This window comes from Lissotriton helveticus, chromosome 7, assembly GCF_964261635.1.
Source record: "Lissotriton helveticus chromosome 7, aLisHel1.1, whole genome shotgun sequence".
Classification (NCBI taxonomy): Eukaryota; Metazoa; Chordata; class Amphibia; order Caudata; family Salamandridae; genus Lissotriton; species Lissotriton helveticus.
The window spans coordinates 901,782,355-901,791,566 of NC_136068.1; positions in this window are offsets into that span (position 1 = coordinate 901,782,355).

The following is a 9,212-nucleotide window of genomic DNA, read 5'->3' on the forward strand; positions in this document are numbered from 1 at the left end:
CCGTCCCTGCAGCACTCTGAAAACGCATCCCTGGGGGCCAACTAGCCCACCAAGAACCTCCATTATGCACCAGGGAGCTGTGTTGCCGAGAAGTGATATGAGGCCACGTCTCTTTTTACACCTATCTGCAACGCAGCTCTGTGGCGCTTAATGGAGGTACCTGGTGGGCTAGTTGCAGCCCAGGGACCCTCAGGATTGAAGGGGAGTTAATCCCCCAACTTAAAACAGGCCACTGGGTGCGTTTGCACAGTGGTGAAGGGAAGGGACGGGGTTTGAGGTGACATGTGTGCAAACATGCCATGTGGCATGTTTTAAGTTGGTGGATTAGTTTATCTTCCAACATGAGGGTCCCTGGGGCTCAACTAGTCCACCAGGTACCTCCAGTAAGCGCCACCGAACTGTGTTGCAGAAGGTGGTAAAAAGGGGCATGGCCTCTGAACACCTCTCTGCAATGCAGCTCGCTTGCGCATACTGGAGGTACCTGGTGGGCTAGTTGGCCCCCAGGGACCCTCAGGATTGAAGAGGAATTAGTTCTCCAACTTAAAACGCGCAACAGGGCGTTTTTTCAGACATGTCATGTCAGGCCCCGCCCCCATCCTTCAACATTGTGCAAACGTGCCCCCTGGGAAGTTGTAAATTGGGGAATTAATTCTCCTTTAATACTGAGGGTTCCTGAGGGCTAAAACGCCCACCAGGTTCCTCCAATATGTTCAAGGGAGCTGCGTTGCAGAGGTGTTAAGAGGCCAATTGCCCCTTTTTACACCTCTCTGCAACGCAGCACTGTGGCGCCTACTGGAGGTACCTAGTGGGCTAGTTGGAGCCTAGGGACCCTCAGGCTTCAAGGCGACTTAATTTCCCAAGTTAAAATGGACACAGGGCGCGTTTACACAGTGGTGAAGGGAGGGGACGGGGCCTGAGGTGGGGTGTGCACACACGCCTGTGGCATGTTTTAAGTTGGGAAAATAATTCCCCTTCAATCCTGAGGGCCCCTGGGGGCCAACTAGCCCACCAGGTGTTTCCAGTAAACGCCACTGTGCTACGTTGCAGAGAGGTGGTCCAGGCCGTGCCATTTTTTACATATCTCTGTAACAGCGCTTACTGGAGGTACCTAGTGGGCTAGTTTGACCCTAGGGACTCGCAGGATTCAAGGGGACGTAATCTCCCAATTTAAAATGGCCACAGGGTGTGTTTACACAGTGGGGAAGGGAGGGGACGGGGCCTGAGGTAATGTGTGCAAACACGCCCTGTGGCGCGTTTTAAGTTGGGGAAATAATTTCCCTTAAATCCTGAGGGCTCCTGGGGGCCAACTAGCCCACCAGGTGCTTCCAGTAAGCGCCACTGCACTGTGTTGCAGAGAGGTGGTCCAGGCCGTTCCCCTTTTTACTCCTTCCTGTAACAGCGCTTACTGGAGGTACCTAGTTGGCTAATTTGACCCTAGGGACTCTCAGGATTCAAGGGGATTTTATCTCCCAAATTAAAATGGCCACAGGGTGTGTTTGCACGCATGTCCCCTCAGGCCCCCCTCCCTTCAGCAGTGTGCAAACGCACCCTGTGGTGCATTTTAAGAGGTAGTTTTTATCCCCCTGCCCTATCATGTACTAGGGTCTTATAGAGGGCATGGTAATCACTGGGGTACCACAACGCATAGTGTTCCCTAGTGTATGTGGGTGTCTTCACTGTATTCTAAGTTTCTTTAAACATAGCACTGGCTGTATGACTAGTTAGTCAGACTCAGTTACCACAGGTACCAGTCTGAAAAAGTTAAGGGTACAAGATGATTTTGCAACAAGGCTTCTTTCTGATACTCTGTTTGTTCTTTCTTCACGTTTTCCTTCTTCCTGCACTGTTCTTCGTCTTTGAGGACTTCTGTTGCTTCTTCCTGCATTTCTTTGTTTTCAGTCTGTGCATTCTTTCTTCACACGTCCTACCTCTGTAGGCATAGTTAGAAACTAGCATTTAAAAAACCTTTGAAATTCACTTACAAAAACATAGGTTTCAGTCAAGTTAAAGTTAGAAATTAGCATTTAAAAAACATTTGATATTCACAGAAAAAAACATAGGTTTCAGGCACGTTATAGTTAGGAATTAGCATTTAAAAACCTTAGAAATTCACAGAAAAAAACATAAGTTTCAGGAGTGTTATAGTTAGCTGGACATTTCACTCATACAATACCTTAGACATTTCCCTGTTATAGTTAGTTTCAGCTAACTATAACTTGCACACCCGCAATGCACTGCTGAGGACGTCACATATTACATCACTAATGACATGGTCAGTGACATCACTCATGACATCACTGATGACATCTCAAACACATCACTGATGACATCGTGAAGACATCTAACATGGGCTTCGATTGGAATTCCATAGAGCATATTATCAGGCACATTATCGCCGCTTTATTGGCAGTTTCCTGCCGATAAAAGCAGCGATAATGTAACGCCCTTTCTTGATAAAATGCCCCTGTATTGTTAAAAACTTCTGCAGCCAGCATCATAAAAAAGAAATATATTTTTCTTTTAGTGCGAAGTGTGAGTTTACCTGGGCTGTACGTCACACAGTAAAATAGAAATCTGCTACCATCTGCAAGTCTGAAGGTCCCCCAAAAAATGAGAGACCATCATGTATCTTTGTGTGGCCTTCCTAAAGCTACAACAGCACCCCTAAGAGCCTCAATAAATGCAGCAGCGAGATTCGTCACTGGTTCTAAAAGAAGTGCACATATCTCCCCAGACATAAAAGCCTTGAACTGGCTACCGCTTGAAGCCAGAATTCACCTAAAAATAGCATGCATGACGCATAGAGCCTTAAAACATGGAGCACCCAGCTACCTCGCACAGAAGTTAACGATCTCGGGTGGGACAAGAGCCTCAAGAAGTGCTGAAAACCTGCTACTAAAACCTCAAAGATTCAACAGGAAGAAAACATATGAACGAGCCTTCTCTGGGATGGCGCCCAGGATATGGAACGCACTTCACCCAGAAACCAGACTGAATGCCTCTACGGTTTCATTCAAAAAGGAAGTGAAAGCGCTCCTCATGGCAAAACTCACCTACTCATAGACTAAGGAATCTTGGAGACCAACCATCCCCTTACCATTAACCCCTACTTTGACAAGGGACCTTCTAGACGTTCTAGGCATGTGATTGGACCGCGACCTAACTCAAAGGTTATTTGTTGTCCCTCTACCCCAATGCCTCATTTTGCTCTTTTTGTTATGTATACTTGATGTGCTTGCATTTATTCGTTGTATAGCCAGCCTGACCTAATGTAAAGCGCTCTGCTATCCGCAAGGATCTTGTTCGCGCTATATAAGACCTACAAAATAAATAAATAAATAAATAAAATAAATGAATCAGGTAGCTGCCATGGCAGAGTCAGGCGCAGGAATCATTTTGGACTGGGAGGCCATGGTGCACCTCAGGAGGGCCCTTGACCATCAGTTTTCTTAGATGACCACGGGGCACACGCATACTCAGAGTATATCTCCAATGTTCCCCAGACCATTCCATTCAAGACACTGCATCTTAATGAGCTCAGAGAAGCTCAGGAGAAAACGGGTGTTCCAGGTACCACAAGGAAGTGTACCAAGGCAGGACCTATGGTCAACATCAACTCTCAGACCAACAAGGGCCCGCTGGAGCAAAGCTGTAGGGCCGCCATAGAGCTGGGAAACAGATAAAATGGGGAAGGGGTAATGGTAAACTTTCATGAAGGGAATCACACAAATGTATGGGATAGGGGAGAAAAAATTAAATCAACTCTCTCATGGATGGGGCAAACCTCACTTCGTTGGACTGGAATGAGGAAGACGGAAAAGGAAGTAATCACTGTTCTAAAGATGGTGTTCAGTGCTCAATGAGGTAATTATTAAACTTTATCTTATAGGGTAGTGTCTTTTTTCCTCCTGAGAGACACTTTTAAAATAGTAGATTTGCACCAATGACTCTTACACAGGAAGAAGGAGAGGATTGTGATCCATAGCCAAGTAAGGTAGTTTGCTAAGCTGGGAAAGTCACAGCACAAGCAAACCCATTGAAAGATTTGACATGTAAATCATGCAATTAACGTTTGTAAAACTATAATAAAGACCTTTTCAAATGAAAAAAAAATTAATTTCTTCAAACTACATATTTCATTTTAGTACATGAGAATATTTTACTACATAATTTGACATTTATTAAAAAGTTATACAGAACAAGTTTAACCGTTTGTGTTTTTAAAATGGTTTTAAGGAGTGAAAGCAACATTGCCTGGCATCCTTGGCCCAGCTCTTCTTTGGCTTGCAAGTCCCTTTGGATGCAAGGCTGAGTGAGACCTCCAACCTTTTTTTAATACAAACTTTTTTTGCATTATCTGGCTTCACTGTACAAGCAGTACATCATAAACATGCATGAAAATAGTAATATGTAGTGCATAGAATTATATATAGCACATGCCTCTTGTTACATCATAAGAAACCGCACAGTAAAAGCTGGACATTCAACCTGAGTCAGGTTTCAGCAATGCCTGACTCTTACAATTCCAGTATTTGTTGCACTTGTCACCCTTGGGTGACAGGTGCCTTCATCCGTCCTGTTTTGCTGTTTTTTTTTTGGAACTCTGTATACTTTACCACTGCTAATCATGCTAAAGTGTGTGCATTTTCTCCCTAAAAATGAGACAATTGGCCTACTCATAATTGATTCATGTAGTTTACCTGTAAGTCCCTACCTATTAAATGATATTCCACATACTAAGGGCCTGTAAATTAAATGCTACTAGTGGGCCTGCAGCACGTATTGTGCCACCCACGAAAGTAGCCTTTTAAAACCTGTCTCAGGTTTGCCACTGCATATAAGACACCCCTGAGGTAATCTCTAAAGGTTCGTAGGGCAGAGTGCTTTGTATTTAAAAAGTAGGATATGCAAGTTTGAACTTTACAGAGAAAAGCTCCTAAAGTCGTGTTTCACTATTGCAAGGCCTCTCTCTCATAGGATAACATTGGGTTACCTCATTGCATTTAATAAGTGATCACCTAAGTTTGGCAGTAGATAGAAAGTTAATGTTTACATTCAAATGAATTGTAATTGAACCCCCTCTTTAATGGTAAGGTTAGATTGTAAGTCACAAGTCTAAAAATGCCACTTTTAAAAAGTTGGCAATTTTCATGTCCTAACCATTTGTTCCTTCCGCCAGTATCTGTGGTCACATGACTGGGACTTTGTGTATTTCTCCCAGACTTTGAGACAAAGGTAGACTATGTGTTGGCAGCATTGGTCATCCTGCCAGGCTGGTACCAGGTACAAATATTGGGTGTTAATAGCCACTCATCAGATCACTTATGCACCTGTGGAAAATGTTGATGAAGGATTGCCCTGCTACTTGAAGGACTGCACTCCTGTCTGGGCAAGGAAGCCTGGACCTGCTTCTTGAATCCAGGACCACTAGAGGGACTCCAAGGGTAAGCTGGCTGGCCTTTTGTGGGAACAAAAGGGACATTATAAGCGCCAGAGACCTGTCCTGCATCTGTCCAACTGACTAGACCCAAATGGACCTGTCTGTGCCTTGTTGCTGGCCCCTGCTGGAGTGAGTCCTGATCCCTAAGAGGTGTTCCCCAGCTACTTGACTTTTGGCTGCTATCAGAATGCATTCCTCCTTGCCCAACTGAGGGTTGATACAGCACAACGCAACTATACTTTTGTCCTCAAATCTCTGCACCCCATTGCTCCTGATAGGAAACCTCATCTAAAGTGGTGCAGAAGGATGGGACTCGAAGCCAGACCTCACATTGCAGTACTTTGCAACTCCTGATCAGTGGCCCCATCGGAACTGATGGAGAGTGCTGCATCTCAACACTGCAACTCGCAGCTCCTGGTCAGCGGCTCCATCTGATATGATGCAACTCAACGCATGGCGAAACAGGACCTTAAATCTCAGCCCATGTACAACCAAGTACACTGTCTAATGGGTCGAACTTGGTCCTGTACCCAGCCCATCCTGGTTGGCCTGAACTCTGTCCTGGTCCTGCATGACCACATAGCCGCAGTTAGTGCTTTGGTCTTTTTGGGGCTATTTTTACCTAAGTGTTTGAAATTGCAGAGCTTCAGTTCTACTGATTAGATTTTTGACATCCTGGTAATGTTTTATTTACTACAATGTACTCAATTTTTTTAGATTGGTGTGGGATTTTCCTAGGTTGTGTTTTCACTTTATTACTGTTTATGTGCTGCATAAATACTTTACAAATTGCCTCTATGTTAATTCTGTTTGCGTTTGTGTCAAGCTACTAGACGGTTAAGCACAAGTTTATTTATTGACTTTTGTGGTTCACTCCAATTAAGATTGTGGTTCTTGCCTGAGAGGGCATCCACCCCTTTCAACCAATAACCCAGTTTCCTACACACATGGACTCGCCTTTAAGATGGTGCTGGACCATAAGATTAAGAGACAGGTTGCTAAGCACTCCAGTATTTTGGGGAAAGAACAGGGTTATTCTTAAATACTTTATAAAATATAGTAGTTATATGTTATGTACTTTGTGTACAATTAGTGTTTGGCATGTATTATGAGGCTCCCACCAAGTAAACTGATCTTGTTGTTTTCTTGCTAGTTCATGCACATGCTATGCCTTTTTAAGTTAGATGTATACAACCAGTGGATTCACCAAAGGGTCTGTATTCATTCCAGGCTCTGTAAAGTACTAATCACTGTATACCCAAAGGATGAAAAATTTGACAACTGATGTTGGAACACAACAAACACACATTACATATTAAAAATATAGGAACTATGCAGCTGATTTGGTAACATAACAATTGGAAGATTATATGTTAAATATAAAAATATAGTACATTGCTCTTCTTAACATTTAAGGTGAATACCCTATTTGTGAATATTGATCAACTCGGCATATTACTAAAACAAGTCAAAATATGTTAAAGATATCGGAGAACCCTGTAATTGCCCATAGGAAATGCTAAATGCCCTGATGTTGTAATCACATTCACAATCATGCCACTGCATATTGTATTACACTTCCAAATGTACCTATAATTGGACACATCTCAAGTATATGTGGGCGGAATTTGCATAGTAGCGCTATGCAAAGCTCCGCAAAATGGTAATAAATATCTGCGAGCACGCGAAAGTTCTACGAACACGCGGAATTGCTTGTTCTGCCCATTCGCAATTATTTTTTCATGTTCGCAAACGCTGTTTGCGTGCTCGGGGAGAAATATCTTGGGAACACGCATTTTGAAAGCAATAACAAGCAAAAAATTCCGCAAAGCCGCAGATCGCAGAATTTTTGGCAATTCCGCGTTCTCCACGGAAGGCGGAATTACCGAAATTACGCAAATTCCACGAGCGGAATGGAATTTACCACCGAGGCCTACTTTTCACGCCATTTCACTGTCCCTGCCCTCCAAGTGGTTTTATGCATCCCAGAATATATTTTACACCTATGTAGCCTCCTCTTGTCCCTTCTTCCTGCACCTGTTTCACCTCCACAATCCTAGGATATTAGTCCTCTTTCTTTCACTTTTCACTATTAAAATGGACTGCTACAAACTCCCATCATTCCTATTCAGCGCACCCAGAACATATCTCAAAGTTTCTTTGCAATCCAAGTCTTTTAATGACATTCATCGTAATAACGTCATTCAGATGTGAAACCATGCAAATTAACTGTAATCTACTAAAAGACAAATTGACTGAAGCTTAAATTGCTCATATATCCCTTTCTCAGATGTTCTATTCATTAATAAAAGTTGATTCTTCTCGGTTCTTTCTGGAGGTTCCTCTGTGCCTTCACTTAGCCTTATTCATCCTTCCAAAGCACAGGCTATGGTACTCTCCTCACAGCTAATAATCCAATTAAAAATAATTGGCCCTACACCTTTTTTAATCACTTTTCAAAATCCTCACTCACCCACTGTAGAAAAGTAGGATCTGCTTTTATGGTTACCCGCACTTTCTGCCTGTTGCTATACTGTTTCTGACTAGTCTGGCTCGGATTCTGGTAATCTCAGGACACCAGCCTCTCTGCTTTCTCCCCTAGATTGTTATGGCAAGTACTTAGGTGCATCCCAGATTGGATACTGGGGTATCCTTATACGTCCCTAGTATATGGTACCAAGGTACCCAGGGAATAGGTACACCATGGGTCCTCCATGGTCTGAAGCATGTATGATGTCACCCATGGGAGACCATTGAAACTGTCACTACAGGCTTGCCACTGCAGCCTTTGTAAGCTGGTGCAAGCACCACTTATGAAATATATTGGTTTCCCTATAGCTAAGGTCACTGTACCTAAAACCTATGTCACCCCTAAAGCAGGCCTTTTCAAACCTGACAGTAGGGTATTTAGTTCTAAGTTTGAGGGTGCCCCTGCAGGAGCAGGACACCCCTACAGAATTTGGAGTCCATTTTCCCGGGTTGTAAGTGAGACAACCATATATAGCATATAGAGGGGCAGAGCATCATAAGCGATGACCATCTAAAAACTGGCTTTAACTAACCCTATTATGTTTGGTATCAAACATGTTGGAATCATACTCACCCACCATAAACGGTGTGAGAGATATGATTCCAAGCACTGTAAAGGCACTTCGTTAGGTCATCAGTGCCCCCGGTACCAGTCTTCTAGACCCAGACAGCACAACATGGCTGCTGCCGACCAGAAACTCAATTCTGTCCTCCTGCTGCTGAGCCGAGCTGGAGCAGGGGAAGGCAGAACAATAGGCATCCTGTCACAGGGAGGTGTGACCACCTTCCAGACAGGGTTTAATATATTGGGGCCGGGTGGAAGCGCTTGTCAGCACAACTCAGTCTGCTTGAGGGGCACATTTGGGCCCTCCGTCCATAATCCAGTTCAAACCAGCTCATGAAGTCATAAGCTCCCGCTCTGGCTAAAAACTGGACATTAGTCATGGGAGTATCCTCCTCACTGTCCAACCATGAATCGTCCCAGTCCTTTCCTTAGGGTACATAAGGGCTTACCTGAGGGCGGGTCCCTATATTCATCATGGGACGTGATTTATTTCAGACACCACTTCAATTTCGACCATCTGGGCACTTTGGACTTCGCTCTGGGCATCAAGGCTGCTACTGGGAAGGTTCCTGCTATGCCTGATCTCTTTGCCCTGCTTGTCTGCTGCAACATCCACGCCTGTTCTCTATACAGGAAACCTTCCAAGGCCTGTGGATATCAAAGACACCTGAAGGAATC